Source organism: Furipterus horrens, unplaced genomic scaffold (genome assembly GCF_987537825.1).
Source record: "Furipterus horrens unplaced genomic scaffold, mFurHor1.1.pri manual_scaffold_1, whole genome shotgun sequence".
Classification (NCBI taxonomy): domain Eukaryota; kingdom Metazoa; phylum Chordata; class Mammalia; order Chiroptera; family Furipteridae; genus Furipterus; species Furipterus horrens.
The window spans coordinates 157,144,143-157,164,743 of NW_028327171.1; the positions used below are offsets into that span (position 1 = coordinate 157,144,143).

A 20,601-nucleotide genomic window follows, 5' to 3' on the forward strand; every position below is an offset into this window, starting at 1 on the left:
TCCTGCAACTTTTAGTATATCAGTTAGTTCTAGTAACATTTTTGTGTGTTCTTTAGGATTTTTCTAATATACAGGATAATATCTGTAAACAAAGATATTTTCTCTTATACTTTTCTCATTTGGATGCTTTTTATAATATTTCTTGTTTAATTGCTCTGACTAGAACTACAGGACAGTGTTGAACTGCACTGGTGAAAGAATTATTCTTGTCTTGTTCATGGCCTTAGGGTGAAACCTTTCTGTCTTTCACCATTGTGTAAGACATTAGCTGTGAATTTCTCATAAATTCTCTTTATCATATTGAGGCAGTTTTCTTCTATTTCTTGTTGTCTGTATGTTTTTTTTTTTTTAAATCACTAAAGGGTGTTGGATTTTGTCAAATGTCTTTTCTGCATCAATGGAGATGACCAGGTAGGGGGGTTTTCTTTAATCTATAATGTGGCATATTACATTGAATGATTTTCTTATGTTTAACTACCCTTGCATTCCAGTAATAAATCACACTTAGTCATGAAGTAAAATCCACTTAATATGCCTTTGAATTTTTTTCACTAGCATTTTGTGGAAAAATTTTGCATCTTTACCCATAAGGGATATTGTCTTTTTTAAGCAGTTCTTTAATAGTTATTTAAATATATTCCAGAAGTGAAGACTGTTTATAATTAATTTACAAGTGCAGTCTGTTACACCAGTAAATGTTACTTGACCTGTTACATAAAGTAAATAATGCATGAGAATTACTCCTGAAATAGTTTGCTGAATTTCTATTTCCAATCCAGTGGATTAAAAACAAAACTGTGTATGGTATGAAGATGTAAAAACTATATTGTGATAAAATCAGTCGCAAAAATAGAAAATTCATATCCTACCCAGTTAATTTAAGAATTCAGCAGTTTTCCTCAAATAAACCATGAGCTGCACACAGAAAATATAAAAGATGTCTTTCAATGTGAAGCAACTGTATAAAACTAGTGTATGACTATTAGATGACCAATGTATCAAAATCAACAGAATTTAGAAAACACATCTAATTCTCCAGTAAGCATAAATAAAAAGGCAATTTACAAAGAATTATAAACTGCTCTCTAATTATCCTGAGTCTGAATCATGTTTCTTTCCCTGGACAGTTTTCTTTTCCAGCTTTTTCAAGTTTGTTCCAATTTTTTTTTTTTTTTTTTTTTTTGGCTCTGAAATGGTGGCTCCATTAAATTTCCACTGTAATTAAGAAAATCAGAACAACTAAGCTTCCTTTCTAAAGTTTCTGTGGTAAAGTCATCTGTATTTCCTAGGTCGGTAAATCCAATGACATAACCTTGTGTTTTTCCATCTTTTACCAGTGCTATTGTCGGAATGCCTTTGATCCTCAGTCTCTCAAAAAGGAAAAGTGTTTCCTTGACAGTCACCTTCAAAAATTTGGTCTCCAGATGTTTCTTGGACAATATCACCAAACGTCTGTCTTGTATTTTACAGCTGAATGTGGAATCCATAGAAATAGCAGACCACTTCTGTTATTGTCCTTGACTTCTTGAGAAAGTCTCACTAGAGATTTCACTGTATTCCCCATGTCCTTTCAAAAGCCATTCTTGTTTCTGCTGTTCAGCTTTCCTTAGTGCCTCAAATCTCTTTTCTTCAAGGTGTTCCAATTCAATTCATCCTTGTCCATCTGATCCAGTTTCTGAATTTCAGCTTCCAAATGTTCTTCTACTAGTTTGGTAGTCTGAAGCAACTGATTATCCAGGACTTTTGAAAACATGTTGACAGATGCATTAGCTTCCGTTCTTAATAGTTCAGCCTTGCTGAGCTCTTGGGCTCTCAGTGATACCTGAGAAGTGACAGACGAGCAGCTCCAAAAGAGCAGTCCAGCCTGGCTTCAGCCTCCCAGCAGCTGCTGGAGACTACCAGCCAGCTGTCAACTGTCGCCGCCTCCAGGTTGGCTGAGGCCCCTTATGCCTTACAGCCTGTGATGCCTGAGGAAGTGTGGGGGCGGGGTGGGGGGTGGAAAGGAATATTGATTTTTAGTTTTCTTTTCTTTCAGTGTCTTCTCTGGCTTTGGTATCACAGTTATCCTGGATTCACAGAATTAGGATGTTTTTCAGCCTCTTCTATTTTTTAAAGAGTTTGAGAAGGATTGGTAACGATTCTTTAAGCATTTGGTAGAATTCACCAGTGAAGCCAACTGGTCCTGGACTTCTTTGTTGGGAGGCTTTTGATTACTGATTCAATTTCTTTGTTTGCCATGGGTCTGTTCATATTTCTTATTTCTTCTAGATTCAATTTGGGTAATTTGGGTAAGTTCTAGGAAATTGTACATTATATTTAGGTTATTTAACTGTAATTTGTTGGCATATAGTAGTCATTCATAGCATACTCTTACTATAATCCTTGTTATTTCTATTTGGTTAGTGGTAATGTCCACAGTTTCATCACTGATTTTAGATATTTGTTGTTTTCTCTCATTTCTTATAAGGCTAACTAAAGATTTGTCAGTTTTGTAAATCTTTTCAAAACACTGATTTTGACTTCATTGATTCTATTATTTTTCCATTCTCTATTTCATTTATCTCTGCTCTAGTCTTTATTATTTTCTTTCTTCTGCTAGATTTCTATTTGTTCTTTTTCCAGTTCCTTGACATGTTAAGTTAGTTTCTTGATTTCAGAGTTCATTTGTTTTTTAATGTAGATGTTTGTTGTTATTAATTTCCCTCTGATCATTGCTTTCACTGAATCCCATAAGTTCTGGTATGGTGTGATTTATCTTTAAGTAAATCTAATTTCCCCTGTGATTTCCTTTTTGACCTGTTGATTGTTCAAGAATGTGTTGTTTAATTTACACTTATTTGTGAATTTTCCAGTTTTCTTCTTCTATTGATTTCAAGCTTCATTTCATTTTGGTTGGAGAAAACACTTTGTATGATTTCACTATTTTAAAACGTTAATATATTGAGACTTTTTGTAGCCTAATATTTAATCTATCCTGGAAGTTTTCATATCCACCTAAGATGAAGGTGTATTTGAGTTCAGGAGACTTCCAGCCAAGATGGAGGCTTAGACAGACATGCTTGGTCTCCCTCTACAACTAGAAAGGAATAGGAATACAACTACCTCAAAACAAAAGATAACCAGAAATTCCAGAAAATAAAACTACATGGAAGCCCAACATATGAAGTTATAAACCAGGGGTGCTCGCCTGGACGGGTAGGAAGGGCGAAATCGGAACCGGAACAGAAAGGTCAGGTGGGGCTGTTTGTGGTAGCAGCGGGGAGAGCGGCAGGGGGAGCAATCCTGGCTGCAGTAGAGCCCCAGCAGCTTGTGACCCCAACGCAGGGAAAGGCAGCCCCCCCCCCCCCATTGTATAGGACGGTGAGGCCCAAAGGGCAGGAGGACGGATGAGGGTCTCCCAGCGGAGAATAATGGCAGGAATCCATCTTGGACACCCGCCCCCGCACAAAGCACCGCAGTGCAGCAAAAAAGGTCGGTATCACCATCAGTCGCCAGGTAGTGATGAGCACAGGGGTTTCTGCCCCCCACAGCCTGCCCAGGAAGCAAAGCAAAACACGAATCTGTCAAAATGAAGGAGACAACGAACGAAATCCTGGTGACTCAGCTCACCAGGCAGCAGATGAAGAACATGACAGATGAACAAATAAGAAACCTGTCAGAGGCTCAGTTCAGAGCTATTGTTATAAGGTGGCTTACAACATTAACAAAACATTTGGAACAGGACAGTGAAGGAAAGAAAACCACTCATACTGAAAAGAACGAAAACACATATGAGACAAGTGGTGAGGAAATAAAATCCAGAGATCAAATCAACAAACCAGAACATAGAGAAGGAACAAACAGCCGACCAGTGCAGAAAGAGGAAACAAAAAGAAAAAAAAGTGAGGAGAGGATCAGAAACCTCTAGGACAGCTATAAGAGATCGAACATTCAGCTTATAGGATTGCCAGAGGGCAAGGAAGGAGAACTAGAAATTGAAAAATTATGTGAAAAAAATAATGAAGCAGAACTTCCCGAACTTGGGGAAGGAAATAGACTTACAGGTCCAGGAAGCACAGAGAGTTCCAAGAAAACCAGACCCAGGGAGAACCACTCCAAGACACATTATAATCAAATTGTCAAAAATTAAAGATAAAGAATCTTAAAATCAGCAAGAGAGAAGAGAAGAATCATGTACAAAGGGGTCCCAATTAGACTATCAGCTGACTTCTCAAGGGAGACCCTGCAGGTAAGAAGAGACTAGCAAGAAATATTCAAAGTAATAAAAAGCAAAAACTCACAGCCACGAATACTCTATCCAGCGAAACTGTCATTCAGAATAGAAGGGCAGAGAAAATGCTTCCAGGACAAAATAAAACTGAAGGAGTTCATTAGATCCAAACCACTATTATATGAGATGTTAAAGGGACTGGTTTAGAAGAAGGAGGATCAAAACTATAAACATTAAAATTAGAGCTGTATCACAACAACCAACAACAGAAGCTAGGGAATCAAAACAAAGGCAAACTAGGCAACGAGAGTGGAAAAAGAACTATAGGTGTAGGGAACATGCTGGGGGGAGGTCAGGAGGGAGGGGGAAGGGGGAGGGAGGGAGATGGTATATGAATTAAGAAGCATAGTAGGAGGGAATGGAATAGACAGGAAGAGGTTGAGAAGAACTATATGCACAACCAATGGACATGGACTAAAAGGGGGGGACAACTGGAAGGAGGGGGGCCACTGGGTGGAGGGGAGCAGAGGGAATGGAAATTAGGACAACTGTAACAGCATAATCAATAAAACATATTTTTTAAAAAAGATAAAGGTGTATTCTACTATTTTGGGGTAAAATATTCTACATATACATGGAGGGGACCACAAAAACCCCAGAACTTATTTATAAACAATTGTGTATTTATTCTTACATATTTAAACTTCAGTAACTTTCAAAGTACCCTCCATTTGTTTCAATACATCTATCAAGATGTCTTTTCCACTGCTCACAACAGTTTTTGAACTTGTCAATTTTGATGCCTTTTAGTGCTTCTGCCAGTTTTTATTTTACCTCTTCCACACTGGCAAAATGTTTCCTTGTGAGGCCTTTTTACATGCAGGGAAACAAACAGAAGAGTTGCTGGGGAGTGAGATTGGGTGAATAGGAAGAGTGGGGCATTGGAGTCATGCCGTTTTTGGTCAAAACCTGCTGAATGCTCAGTGCAGTGTGGGCGGGCACTCGTAAATCACCCATTATTAAATATGCAAATGCGTTGAAAAGTCTTCCAAAATAATTCACTGAAGCCCAACGGAGCCTGTCACAACACCACCAGCTGGTACAGTGATACAAATGGGTTCCTAGAACACTAACCTAGAGAGGGAAGCCTGTACTACAAGGGGACGAACCTCTGGTTTTCTTGGGTTCTCCCTCGTATCTGTTAGATCTAACTATTTAATAGTATTTTTCAAGTCCTCTATTTTTTCTTGATGTGCTATTTTTTCTATCTATTATTAAAAGTAGTGTAGTAACGTCTTCAACTGTTATTGTAGTATTGTCTATTTCTCTCTTTAATTCTATCATGATTTGCTTCATGTATCTTGGGGCTTTTTGTTTGATGTGTTCATGTGTATAATTGTTATATCTTCTTGATAAATGACTCTTTTGTCACTGTATGAGGTCTGTCTGGAAAAAAGTCCAGCCATCGTTAATATAACAAGAATGGTTTATGTGAAATTGATGTAACCTAGCAGCTGAGGAGAGTGGACAGGAATGCTTATGCATGAGCAATGATGACTTCACTGCACTAGTCCTTGAGGGCAGTAGAAACTCTTGAGTGAGCATGTGTATGGTGTGGCCATCACATTCAAAATGACTGAGTAGAACAAGGAATCTATATCAAATTTTGCATTAAGCTTGAACATTCCTCCATGAAAACTTTATGAATAATTCAGAAGGACACAGCTGTGAACAACTGGTGATTGGCAGCTTCATCAAGATAGCATGCCCACTCATGCATCACATCTTGTGCAGAGTATTTTGGCAAAGCATCAAATCGCCCAGGTGACTCAGACCCCTGCTACAGCCCAGATTTGGCACCCTGTGATTTCTGGTTTTCCCAAAATTAAAATCACCTTTGAAAGGATAGAGATTTCAGACCATTGATGAGATTCAGAAAAATATGATGGGGCAGCTGATGGTGATTGGGAGAATTGTGTGAAATCCCAAGATGCCTACTTTGAAGGGGACTGAAGTGTTATTGTCCTATGTACACTGTTCGTAGTATCTTCTTCAACAAATGTCCCTATTTTACATATTACATGGATGGATACTTTCTGGACAAACCTTGTATAACGCTTTTCTTTGTTTTTATAACAGTTTTAGACTTCAAAGCTATTTTGTCTGATATTAGTATAGCTACCCTTTCTCTCTTTTCATAACTATTTGCTTAGATAATTTTTTCCATCCTTTAAACTTATTTGAATTTTTTTAAATCTAAAGTAATTATCTTGTAAATAGCATATAGTTTGATTATGTTGTATTATCCATGCTGCCAAGCTCTGCCTTTTGGTTGGAGAAATTTATCCATTTATATTTAAAGTAATTACTGATAAGGAAGACTTACTTCTGTCTTTTTGCTATTTTTTAAAGTATATTTTACTGATTATGTTGCTATAGTTGTCCCAATTTCTTTTCCCTTTGCTCCCCTCTTCCCATATCCTCCTTCTCTCCAGCAATCTCACCCCCCCTTAGTTCATGTCCATGGGTCATGCATCTAAGTTCTATGGCTTCACCCTTTCCTATATTATTCTTAACTTTCCCCTATTTTGTACCAACCAGTTATGCTTCTTGGTCCCTGCATCATTTCCCCATTTCTCCCACTGCCCTCTCCCAGCTGATAACCCTCCAAATGATCCCATACTTATAATTTTGTTCTTGTTCTGGTTGTTTACTTAGTTAGGGTTTTTTTTTTTTTTTATGGCTTTTATTATGTTGAAGTATGCTCCCTCTATTCCCATTTTGAGGAGAGTTTTCTTCATAAGTGGGTGTTGTACTTTATCAAATGCTTTTTCTGTATCTATTGATATAATCATGTGGTTTTTGTCTTTCATTTTGTTTATGTGGTGTATTTTGTTGAGTATTTTAGCATCTATGTTCATCAGTGATATTGGCCTATAGTTTTCTTTTGTTTTTGTTTTTATTTTTTAGATTCAGTTGTTGATAGTTGTGAGTTTGTTGTCATTTTAATGTTCATACTGTTGATCTTCTTTTTCTTAAATAAGTCCCTTTAACATTTCATATAATAATAGCTTGGTGATGATTAACTCCTTTAGCTTTACCATGTCTGGGAAGTACTTCATCTGCCCTTCTATTCTAAATGATAGCTTTGCTTGAGAAATCAGCTTGTAGTCTTATAGGCAACCCTTTGTAGGTAACTCTATGCTTTCCTCTTGCTGCTTTTAAGATTCTTTATCTTTCACCTTTGGAATTTTAATTATGACGTGTCTTGATGTGGTCTTCTTTGGGTCTAGCTTCTTTGGACTGTCTGTGCTTCCTGGGCTTGTATGTTGATTTCCTTAGCCAAATTTGGGAAGTTTTTCTTCATTATTTTTTCACAAGAGCTTTCGATTTCTTGCTCTTCCTCTTTTCCTTCTGGCACCCCTATGATTCAGATGTTGGCACGTTTAAAGTTGTTCCAGAGGTTCCTAAGCCTCTCCTAATTTGTTAAAAATCTTGTTTCTTCATTCTGACCTGGTTGACTGTTTGTTTTTTTCCTTATACTCCAAATCATTGGCTTGAACCCCGGTGTCTTTCCCTTCACCATTGGTTTTGTGTGAATTTTTTTTCATTTTATTTAGCATAGCCTTAACTTCTTCCCTGATACATCTACTATACTTAAGCATATCTGTCAAGTCTGTGAGCATCTTTATCACCAGTGTTTTGAATGCTGCGTCTGTTAGGTTAACTATCTCCTTGTTTGTTAGATTGGCTATCTCCTCTTCACTTAGTTCTCCCACTGGAACTTTGATCTGTTTCCCCTTTTGGGCCATACTTCTCTGTCTCCTCATCTTGACAGGCTCCTGTGTTTGTTTGCCTCTTAGTCTTAGGTAGGGTTATCATACCTGTTATGTTGTAAATGGCAGAGCCTTAGGTATTCATCAGTACAGGGTGACCTATTTCACCACGTTGTGGTGCTGTTGTGTGGGGGAGGGGTCTGAGAGGGAACAATGCCACTTGCTCAGCACTTGCCTCTTTTCCCTGCACTTCTTCCACTTCTGTATGGAACTGGCACCTCTCTAGCTGTTGCCCTGGCTGTCGTTCCAAGAGTGGGAGGGTCTGTGGATTTTCTAGGACCATGCAGGCCTTTTAAACAAGCAGACTCTGCTGAGAGACTGGCAGTTTCTTCCTCTGCCCCAACCCCCACTTGTTTGCACAGTCAGAAGCAATGAGGCTTTATTTTCCCTGGTTCTGGGACTGTGAGCTGTGCGATCTGGTCTGGTGCTGGGAGCACTCCCCAGGTGTCCCTCCTGACTTTTTAAAATGTGTGACTGTGCTTTCCACTGGTCTGCCATTGTCACCATTGCTGCCACCACCACCCCACATCCTCTCCATCCCGGCTCCGCCCCTCCTACCTGTCTGGATGAGTATTTCTTCTTTATATCTTTGTTTGTTGGGCTTCCATGCAGCTTGATTTTTCTGGAACTTCTGGTTGAGGTAGTTGTGTTTCTTCTTAGTTGGGGAGGGAGATGCAGCATGTCTGTAAAGGCCTCCATCTTGGCTGGAAGTCCCCTTTTGCTATTTGATTTTTGTATTTCTTATATCGTTTTTCTGTTCTTTACTCACTTCCCCCATAACTGCCTTCTTTTGTGTTTAATTAACTCCTTGCTGTATAGTATGCTTCTATGTAGTTTTAAAGATATTGTCTTAGTGGTTACTATGAGGATTAAATTAGCAACTTAAATTTATAACAATCTAATTTGAATTAATACTAACTGAACATCAATAAAATACAAACATTCTACTCCTATGTAGCTTGGTTACCTCTCTTATGTTGTTATAATCACAAATTTTATCTTCATACATTGTATGCTCATTAACATGGGTTTATATTATTTTAAGTGTTTGTCTTTTAAATCATGTTGAAAATAAAAATAGGGGTTCAAACCAAAAATACAGTCATGCTTGATTTTATATTTACCTATATAGTTGTCTTTACCAGAGTTAATTTTTTGGTATGACTTTGAAATATTGTCTAGTGGCCTTTTATTTGAACCTGGACGACTCTGTTTAGGGTAAGTCTACCAACAAACTCCCTTACCTTTATTTAATCTCAGAATATCTCATTTTTTCCTTAATGTTTGAAGACTAGTTTTGCCAGGCATAGAATTCTTGGTTGAGACCTATTGCCTTCCCATTGCCTCCTTTTTCCATGATTTTAAAATAAAATTGGTTATATTCTTACTGAGGCTCGCTTATACATAATGAGTCATTTCTTTCTCACTACTTTCAAGATACTTTCATCTTTGGATCTCAACACTTTGATTATAATGTATCTCAGTATGAATCTCTTTGTGCTTATTCTACTGTAGTTTATTTAGCTTCTTGAATGTACAGATTCAATCTTTCATCAAATTAGGAAGTTTGGGGCCATTATATTTTCAATTTTTTTTTCTGTTCCTTTTCTCTCACTTCTCCATCTGAACATCCATAATGCATATGTTGGTTCCCTGAATGCTGTCCCACAAGTCTTAAAAGAACTTAAAAGCTCTTTTCACTTTTCTTTATTCTTTTTGCTTTATGTTCCTTGAACTAGATCATTTTCATTATCTTATCATCATATTCTCTGACATGTCTGCCTGCTTATATCTGCTGCCAACCCTCCAGTAAATGTTTTGTTTTACTTATACTATTGTTCAGCTCCCAAATTTCTATTTAGTTCCTTGCTAAATTTTCTATCCTTTTTTTTTTTTTTTATGTATCATTTTCCTGATTTCCTTTGGTTCTTTGTCCATGGTTTCCTTTGGGAGTGGGGGCATACTTAAGACAATTGATTATAAGATTTTTTCCTAGTAAATCCAATATCTAGGTTTTCTCAGGGAGAGATTTTGAAGACATTTTAAATAATAATTATGATTATTTATTTAAATTAAAATTAACTGTTTGTAGAACCACCTACCTTAATTACAGAAATTATCTACATTAATGTCTTCTATAAGCCAGGCCATGCTAAAATATTATCTCATTGTACATACACATACAAACTTTAGGGCAAGTAATATCTATTATAATCTGCATTTGACAGATGAACAAATTGAAGCACAGGGCTAATAAAATCATGTTAGTAAATGGCTATGAATGAGGTAATTTTAACTTAGAATTCTCACTTATTACTAGCATGAATTAGCCTATCTCAGCTTAAGTCTTTTTGAGGTAGTGGGGGTAATGACCTAGGCCTTAGGTGACTGCAATTTCCTTAATATCAGTTATAAGTTATAATAGTCATCTCAACTTCAAAAGCATCCAAATGTACATCTTGAAATTTTAAGTATGGTGCATGTCATAAAGTGGAAAGGAAAGAGTGAAATAGGACTCGTAGCTGAGCCCACATTTCTAACCTGGAAGGGGAGTCAAGTGAGGTCCTGATTAAAATCAGTCCATTTAGCTAAGGCCTCAACAGATCAAGTAAAATAAGAAGGAAACATATTCCAGAATAAGAAAACCGCATTAGCAAACACCTAAAAACGACAGAATCGCCAAGAGAAAGAGAGGGGATATGAGTCTTGAGAAGTAAGAAGAAGCCTCATACCATGCTTAAGAGTTTGGATTTTATCCTCAGGGTAATATGAAACCTATGAGCAATTTTAGGTCATACAAGAACATAATAACATTTAGAATTTGACAAGAGTAAAAGTGAGGAGAACATTGAGAAGGCTGCTATGATAAATATGAATTAATAGTGGCTTGAGCAAGGGTGACAATAGAGACGCAGTGGCAATGAGGCCAGAGTGTGACAATAGGGGCATGGAATGTATGCACTCAAGAAATGTTGCAGAGGAGTACTCACTCGAGTTACCTTATTGGGCGATTGATTAAATGTTGGGAAGTAAGAGTTTCATGTTTTTGTTATATGGACAATGTTTTCTTTCCTTTCTTCTATTACATAAAAAATGAACATATAATACTTTATTCTACTTTTACTTATTTACCATTTACCTTTACACATAAAGAAAGCATTTTAAAATAATGCATATTTAATTATCATAATAAGAATGAGATCCTATTTATCATTTCCTTATTTCTATATATGAGAGATAAGAAATAAGTAAATTGGAAATTTTTACTTCTTGCCACCTTTCACCACTTGAGTTTTTGTTGCTGTAACCAGGAAGTTTAGGACATATTATTATTAAATTATTTATTTGTATTAATATTTTATGTCTTAAAATTTCTTTTAATATTCTCATTATATTTGCAACAAGTTTTTACCTAATCCAATATTTAAATTATTTCAAATCTTTAAAAATATCTCTTTTATATCACAATTTCACCTTTGATTTTTAATTTTGATTCCCTTCGTGACCAATGGAAGTGTAACTTCAATTATTTCAGGAAATGAGTGGTATATTTTTGAACCTTGAAGTGTCTTTGTTTTCCTCTCCTATATGAATGATAACTTGGGTGGGCATAGACTCTGTAACAAAACCATTCCTAAGCAACTGTAAATATTACTCTATTCAGTTTCTGAAGCTTAATGATAAAGATAAGGTGACTTTTCAGTATTTTTCTTCCTTCATAAGTAATTTATTTCATTTCCACTTAAATTCTTGTTGAATATTTTTCCACACTTTAGTAACAGACTTCCCTCATCCTCTTAAGCCTGGACTAAGGTCTTTCCAAAGTATTTTAAGAATATCTTACACTTACCCCTGTTGTAATATTGTAATACTGCACTGCGTAGTAATTGCCTGCTTCTTATATGCAGGTCAACCAAAAAAGACACCAAGTTACTTAAGATAGGAATGTGTCTTGGTCTTCTTTGTGTCCCTAACTTCTAGCACATATCAACTATTCACAAAAATTTGCTGAATAAATAAATAAATTGATAAATCATTAATATCAAATATTTTTCAGGATAGGTTAATGTGTTTAGTCTCTTTTCTTTAATATGTTTCAAATCTAACTGAATTCTTTTCATCTCTGCTTTGGATCAAAGTATTACTTCAGATAACTTTTGATATATCTTTGGATACTATTTCTGTTCCATTTACTCTGGTCTCTTCTGAAGAAATTGGAGCACTATCTATTTACTATTTCATGTAACGGTTTTTATCTATTTTTCCTTTCCTTTCACATTTTAAGAGGGTTTTTCAAGTTTTTACTCTAATCATTAATGTAATAATCTGTAGTATTGATTCCATCCTTGATTATATGTAAATAATATTTGAATTTTGAAATTGCATATTTTATGTCCTTATATCCTTAACTTATTCAACTTTGTTTTTGTTTCTCCCTGTCTCTTAGCTAGGTCTCTCCTTATCTTGCTTTAATCTTATCTTCGTCTAATATCTTATATTTCATCTACTGTTTCATAGAAAGTGCAAAACATATTATTTCCTTTTGCTTATGTTTCTAGTACACCATTTTCCAAAATGTTCACTCTCTCTACATTTTGAAGATTCTGTGAGTCTTCATTTATGCAACAAATCTTTTATTTTTTAAGTATATATTTTTATTATTATATTACTTTGCCTCCCTCTACCCAGTACCCCCCTTCCCTCCAGGAACCCCCTGCATTAGTTTGTTTATTGGTTATGCATGAAGTTCTTTGGTTTCACCCTTTCCTATAATATTCTTAACATACTCCTGTCTATTTTGTACCTACCAATTATGCTTCCCAATCTCTGCACCTTTTCCTGCATTTTTCCCTCTAACCCCTCCCAGCTGATAACCCTCTGAATGATCACAATACTTATAATTCTGTTCCTGTTCTGGTTGTTTGCTTAATTTGTTTTTGTTCTTGTTTTTATATTTTAGATTTCATAGTTGATAGTTGTGAGTTTGTTGTCATTTTAATGTTCCTAGTTTTGATATTTTTCATTTTCTTAAATAAATCCCTTAAACATTTCATGTAATTATAGCCTGGCAATAAAAAATTCGTTTAGCTTTACCTTGTCTGTGAAGCACTTTATCTGCCCTTCCATTCTAAATGATAGCTTTGCTGGACAGAGTAATTTAGTTGTAGGTCCTTGCTTTTCATCACTTTGAATACTTCTTGCCAGCCTCTTCTTGCCTGCAAAGTTTCTTTTGAGAAATCATCTGACAGTCTTATGGGATCTCCTCTGTAGGTTACTCTTCTTTTCTCTTGCTGCTTTTAAGATACTCTCTTTATCTTTAACCTTTGATATTTTTATTATGATGTGTCTTGGTGTGTCCTCTTTGGGTCCAACTTGTTTGGGACTCTCTGTGCTTCCTTGACTTATATGTCTATTTTCCTCACCAAATTAGAGAAGTTCTCTCTAATAATTCTTTCAAATAACTTTTCAATTTATTGCTCTTCCTCTTGTTCTTCTGGCACTCCTATGATTCAGATGTTGGTACATTTAGCATTGTCCCAGAGGTTCCTAATACTTTCCTCATTTTTTTCAATTCTTGTTTCTTCTTTCCGTTCCAGGTGAATGTTTATTTATTCCTTTTGTTCCAAATCATTGATTTGAATCCTGGCTTTCTTCCCATCATTGTTGGTTCCTTGTAAATTTTTCTTTATTTCACTTTGTATAACCTTCACTTCTTACTTTATTTTGTGGCCATACTCAATCATTTTTCCAAGCATCCTAACTACCAGTGTTTTGAACTCTGGATTTGATATCTTAGCTATCTCTATTTTATTTAGTTATTTTTCTGGGGTTTTGTTCTACTCTTTCATTTGGGTCATATTTCTGTTCCCTCTCAATTTGGCAGCCTCCTTGTGTTTGTTTCTTTGTATTGGGTAGAGTTGCTTTGACTTTGTGTCTTGGTAGTATGGCCTAATATAGCAGGTGCCCTATAGGGTCAAGTGGCAGGCACAACCTCCCTTATCACCCATGCTGCGTACTTGAGGTGCACCCTTCATGTGAGCTAAGTATATCCTCCTCCTGAAGTTGAGCCTTGGTTGCTGTTGGCAGACCAATGGGAGGAATTTACCCAGGCCAGTCAGCTACAAGGACTGGCTGTGACCACCGACCTCCAACTTCCACTTTCTGTGGAGGATCAGCTGTGCAGGGACATGGTGGTGGTTCTATCACATGTTCTGTAGCTGTCCACTGGGTGTTCCAGTCTTAAGGTTTCCCAGGTTGTGCAGGCCAAGGGCCACCCCCTCTTGTGTTTTGCCAGGAGCACCCTACATGAGCGATAAAGCAATCTGAGATGGATGCTACTTGTGCTGGGCTTGGAGGTTCCAGGCAAAGCCAAGCTGTGAATTTAAGCTGTCTGCTAGTGCTGGGCCTAGAGTTCGCTGAGGCCAGCTGTTGCTGGTTTGATTGGACTTAGGAAAATATGAAGCATGAGCCAAGACCAGTCATTCATATGAAAAAGAAGCTTGGGTGAGCCTATAAATTGGGTGGGATGGAGTCTCTGGGGATCTCCAAGGTGTTTCAAATAGTGTGAGCCAGGTTGATAGTCTCAGATATAGCACCAGCTTGCAGGCTCTGTGGGAGGAGGGCCCAGAAAAGAGACAATGGCCTCCACTCGCCCTGATGCCAGACTCTTCAGCCTCTCCCTGTATATCACTGGTGCCCTTCAAGCTGCTACTTTGTTGCTGAAGCTCAGAGGGAGTGAGTCTGAGTAGATGAGTATGTGTGTGGGTTCTTGAAGAGAAACTGCTTAGAGCTCCAGCAGTTTCTTCCACCAACTCAATCCCTGCTGGTTTTTGCAGCCAGAAGTTTTGGGGACTTATCTTCCTGGCACTGAAACCCTGGGCTGGGGGGCCTGGTGTGTAGCTGGGACTCTTTGCTCCTAAATATCCCTCCCAAATTTTTATCCACCACATATGGGTGAGAGACTAGCTCATTCCATATCTGTGCCCTTCCTACCTGTCTCAATAGATGTGATTTCTTTAATTCCATAGTTCTAAGACTTCCATTCAACTCAATTTATGATGGTTCTGGCTGATGGTTGTTCTCTATTTTAGTTGTAATTTTGATGTGGTTGTGCGAAGAGGTGAGACTTGTCTGCCTAGGCCACCATCTTTTTTTCTATTCTGCATAATCTTTTAAAAAGAGATATTTTATCTGAATTTTCTCATTCTAAGCCTCACGTATCCTTTACTAACCCAATGTATGGATTTTCCTTGATTCATCTCTTTATCTGCCTGATTCGTATCAGTTCCTCAACACAGATCTTGAGCACAGAGACATGTATACACGCACAGTTCACAACTAAATTTGTGACCTGAAACTGACATTTATCAATTTTGTAATTGCAGTTATTGGCTTGTGGTGAGATCCCTCATTCTTTGGCTTAGTTATTTTACTATGCAGAGATGAATTCTTGGTTAATCACAATCATTGGTCTTTTCCTTGGTAGGAACCATATATGAAAAGTTAAACTCCCACTGAGAGTTAAACACAGAGCTCTATCTGTCCAGCCCCTTTCATTATTGCCTTCACATATTCTTAAAAACAGAGCATCATATCTCTCCACTCCCACTGGAATCATGTCGGCATAATCCAAACCATAGCTCTGAAATGTATAATAGAGAGAAGTACTAATGGGACATATTAGGTCAAAGAGATATAAAATACTACTTGTAGGTAACATATAGTAGTAGAGAGAAGTACTAATGGGTCATATTAGGTCAAAGAGATATAAAATACTACTTGTAGGTAACATATAGTAGTGCGGTTATTGTCAATTCATTCATAGGTGCCATGAGGCAGATAGGTTTCTTACGGTACAGCCAGCAGATTTTGTCACCTTCAAACAACAACGTTCATGTGCATTTCAACCCCACAGTTCTTGCAAGTGTTAGAAAACCTTGTCAAGTTTTGTCTCTAAGATGCATGTCAACAGGGTTACAGCTATTTTTTTATGCCTTTTGTGACTTGGGAAAGGCATCCCGCTAGAGACGATTCAAGGCCAAGGGAGTAAGTGAGTAGATCTGGCAGCTGGATACCCTGAGCAGGGCACAGACTGCTCAGCCATACATGCTGGACCTAGTCATCAATCCTGCCTTTTGATGCTATTATGAGTTCTCATGTTTTTCTGATTTTTCATTTAGTTTAGAGAATCTGAGACACAAACAGCTAATTCATATGTTATCCTAAATCAAAAGTCAACCAAATTCTATCAATAGTGATATTTCACATCAAAGATTTGAGTGAGATCATTGATGCTTACCTGACATTCCAAGTTTTAGTATTTACACTGGCAGCTTTCTTTGTCCCTAGATTTACATTCATAACTCTCAATAAAATATTAAGCAGTTTAGAAAATAGCTCCTAAAATATTTTTAATGAGCCTGCAATTCTCATTTTCACCCTACCTTACCCCATGGTACTGCTTGCTACCCTAAGGTATGTAACAATATGAGTAAAAAAAAAAAAAAAATTAGAGTAAAATTATGTCATTTGTTTAAAAACTTATTTCTCAAATAAGTGTTTCAATTCCCAACCTTAATAGGACTATATGTTAATTCTAAAAAATTGATCATCATTATTGAAAAAGAAAATGTTGTATACTGTTTTAGAACAGAACTCACCCATCTACCCAAACCTTCATGTTTCACACATTGGAGAAGTATGCAGCCTCTTCTCTTCATAACTACATCACAGGAGTGTAAAGAGAGAAAAAATATGTATTTCAGAAATGTGTATGTTTAATTTTTCTTCCTTATTCAAAGTTTTTAGCACTTCCATATTTCAAAATGTTTATGCACTAATTTTTAGATTTTGTGTTATTAAATGCTACTACTTTAATTAGAAATCATCAAGCAGTACCTTTAACTTTCCCCAACTAGTGCTGTATAAGTTGGACTTCATTAAAATTAAAATTTTCCGCTCTGCATAAGATATTGTTAAGAGAATGAAAAGACAAGCCGCAGATTAGGAGAAAATATTTGCAAAAAATATGTCTAATTATCCAAAATACACAAAGAACTCTTAAAATTCAACAATATGAAAACACAAACAACCCAATTTAAAAATGGGTCAAAAACCTTAACGGATACCTCACTAAAGAAGATATACAGATGGCAAATAACCATATAAAAAGATGTTCTACATCATATGCCATCAGAAAAATGAAGATTAAAAAAAAATGAGAAAACACTACATTCCTATTAGAACAGCAAAAAGTCTGGAATACTGACACCAAATACTGACAAGGATGTGGAGCAACAGAACTCTCATTCATTAGTGGTGGAAATGCTAAATTGTATAACCACATTGGAAAACAGTTTGGTAGCTTCTTACAAAACTAAACATATTCTACCGTACAGTCCAACAAGCATGCTCCTTGGGGTTTACCCAAAGGAGTTGAAAGCTCATGAATGCACAATAACCTGCACACTAATATTTATACCAGATTTATTCATAATTGCCCAAACTAAGGAGCAACCAAGACGTCCTTTAGTTGGTGAGTGGATAAATAAACTGGTACATCTGGACAGTGAAATATTATCTAGTGCTACAAAGAAATGAGCTATCTATACATGAAAAAAAAATGTAAGAAACTCAAATGCATATTAATCAACGAAAGAAACCAATCTAAAAGGCTACATATTGTATGATTCCAACTATGTGACATTGTGAAAAAGGCAAAACTATGGAGACAGTAAAAAAAATCAGTGGTTGCCAAGGACTGAGGGGAGAAAAAATAAATAGATAGAGCAGAGAAGATTTTTAGGGCAGTGAAACTATTCTCGCATAGTATTGTATGGTACAATAATGATGGGTGTTTGTCACTATACATCTGTCCAAACCCATAGAATGTATGTACATACAACACTAAGAGTGAACCTCAATGTGAACTATGGACTTTGAATGATAATGACATGTCAAAGTAGGTTCATCAATTGTGACAAATGTACTAGTACTCTGGTGGGAGACATTGATAACGGAAGAGGCTTGTGCACGTGTAGGTATAAGGAGTATATAGAAAATCTCTGTACCTTCTCTTCAATTTTGCTGTGAACCTAAAACTCCTCTAAAAAACTAAATTCTCTTTTAAAAGTTTTGTATCATCACATTTAACCCAATTACTTATTACAAAAAAGCTGCTCAGCTGGCCACAGTGTTATATACAAGAAGTTTCTGTTTGTTTAAAAAGAAGTTTTTAAAACTATGTTTCAGCTTGGACTTTTAAAAGTAAGCCCAATATTTTAAAATGCACTGCAATGGGTAAGTTTTTAAATCCTTGGGCTTCCCGGCTTATGAAAAGAAGTGCGCATATCCATGGTTCAGAAGTGCAGAGAGAAGTTCAGGCAGATAGCACATGATCCTCCTACTCTAACAGAGAAAAGACTCTATCATAGGAGGAGCGAGATCCTGGACTCCACTGAGAAAATAGCAGCTTCTAAGTTACATGGACCATATGACCAGAAAAAAAAGGGAGCTCAAGAACTCCAGAGCTAAGCTTAAAACTTTCAGGATGAAGAAAAACTCATGGACTTAAGACCTGTTCAGGTATGGCTTGGCCAAGATCGCTAGGACAAGAGAGTGTGTGATTTAGAAAATCTTGTCAAGTCTATGGATACAAAGTTATAATCTACAGCAGGCTCTGCCTAAGAAACATATACATTATTCATGGTCATTTTTTCTTGGCTATTGAATTGCTACTTGCTTGTGTTTGGTGGTGAGGTATTTTTCAAACACTGTTAACCCATGTCAAATATGTGAAAAAGCAGTGAGTTTTAAAAAATATTTTTCATTAGATAAATAAATAGATCATCACCATGGCACCTTCTGACCGTGCTATCTGCATTCCGCCAGATGCAATCATGCTCCAGTCAACATGGAGCGTCCCAACCTACAGTGATCTCAGGAAGCTTCCACATGTGCTGTAGATTTGACTCTGCTGTGTTTTCCTGAAAAGAACCTCAGGGAAAACTTTGGTGATGGGAAGGAGCCAGCTTTATATGAGTGACTCCGAACACCACCTTTCATTTGTAGAGCATTCTAAACTTTACCATGAGCTTTTGCTTACATTATTGAATTGATCCTCCAACCATTCATCCAGGAAAGTAGTTTATCATTGTCTCCACTTTTCAGATTTGAAAAACAAACAAACCTACCTAAGGTTCATTAGATTAAGTAACTTGCCTTAGCCAGTAGGTATCAGAGCTAAAATTCGGAGTACAAACACTTTTCTTGGGTTATCTGTCTAAAATTTTTATTTTGGAGAATATTCAAGCATGGCTAGGAAATGGCAAAATCGGGAAGTCTTAATTAGTGGGAAATTTTCTAGTAAAAGACTACTTGCATTTACCAGCCATTCAAACGTTAGCAAGTACATTTAATGAAACGGGTTACTAGTTGGGGAAAAACCAAATGTGTGCGTGTGCGTGCGTGCGTGTGTGTGTGTGTGTGTGTGTGTAGTTTTTCAGACTGTGGGCCTTAATTACAGTCACTTGAGAATCTGTGGGAAATGCAGGTTTCTGGGCTTTTTCACCTAGTTCCTCTGAATTCTAGGAATCTATGGGTGAGTTGTAAGAATCTACACCGTCAATAAGTCTTTCAGGTGATGCTGTGTAAGTTGACACACAGGGTGACTTTAGACCTCGTTATTGTTTAGCAAAAATTTAGCCAAGACCCTCAAGTGACCTTTAAACTTGACATTAGACACCTTTCCGCTGCGGTTGCTTATGATGGCAGGCCAGGCAGGACTGCGATGGACCAGACTGCGCTGGGCGGGGACTGCACGGGCGGGACGAGAGGGAGGGGCCGGCCCGCCTGGCCCAGGCTGGGTGGAGGGAGTGTGGTAAGTTGATGGTCCTGTGCGCAGGCTCTGCCCTCTGAACTGGAACGGAAAGCAACTTCCGGTTGCAGTCACTCGGCCCAGCGCGCCATGGACCCGAGACCAGGCGTGAGACCAACTCTGAATCCCTGAACTGTGAGTAAGAAACTTCATGAGCGAGTGTGTGCGTGAGCGAGAGGGATACGCTGGCAGTCTGTGCGCCGCAGGGAGAGAGCCAAGAAGCTGTAGACACAACCAGTTCTCAGAATGGGGAGGCACTTCGTTCGAGAGAACCGCCACCCCCTCCACGCCCCCCCTCCAGGTCAACGTTCCGGAAGGGACCTGGAGGGGCTCTCGGAGCCCGCGACGTCAGTGCTGCGATGTTGCAGGGGAGGGATTCTGTCCGACGTTCACTTCTTCACTTGGAAGCTGGGGAGGCAGGGCATGGGGTGTTAGGGTGAGCAGTGGACTGCATCAGGCGTGGAGCCTTCTTTCGGCACAGGAGCTGCCTTCCAGAAGCGAGTACTATCATGCTTACGCTTTCGAAAACTTTTTAATAGATTCTTTCTGTTGTTTCCCCCAACGTTGTTACAGTTCTGCTCTCTGCTTTCCTGTGGGGTGTCATCATAATCTTGTCAATGAGAAGTTGGGTAACTTCCCCGAAGGTCACGAGGAGAATGGGTGGCAGAGGCGGAAAGAAC

General features: G+C 37.6%; 1 protein-coding gene and 1 pseudogene across 7 annotated transcripts in view; one reads left to right on the forward strand and one right to left on the reverse strand.

Moving 5' to 3' along the window:
* The window catches only part of TANK (TRAF family member associated NFKB activator), a 104,507-nt gene that overhangs the window by 5,502 nt on the left and 78,404 nt on the right, over positions 1-20,601 (forward strand). For 2 of the 7 annotated variants that reach the window (XM_090280292.1, XM_090280265.1), the window contains exon 1: positions 19,937-20,056. The exons of 2 other annotated variants lie outside the window; for them this stretch is intronic. The gene's annotated coding sequence lies outside the window, so the exon portion shown is untranslated. Of the gene's footprint in view, positions 1-19,934; positions 20,057-20,601 lie in introns of those variants that run through there. 3 more of the 7 variants (XM_090280281.1, XM_090280283.1, XM_090280259.1) reach the window with 2 other exon arrangements.
* On the reverse strand, positions 1,090-20,074 carry LOC150022110 (thioredoxin domain-containing protein 9 pseudogene; annotated as a pseudogene).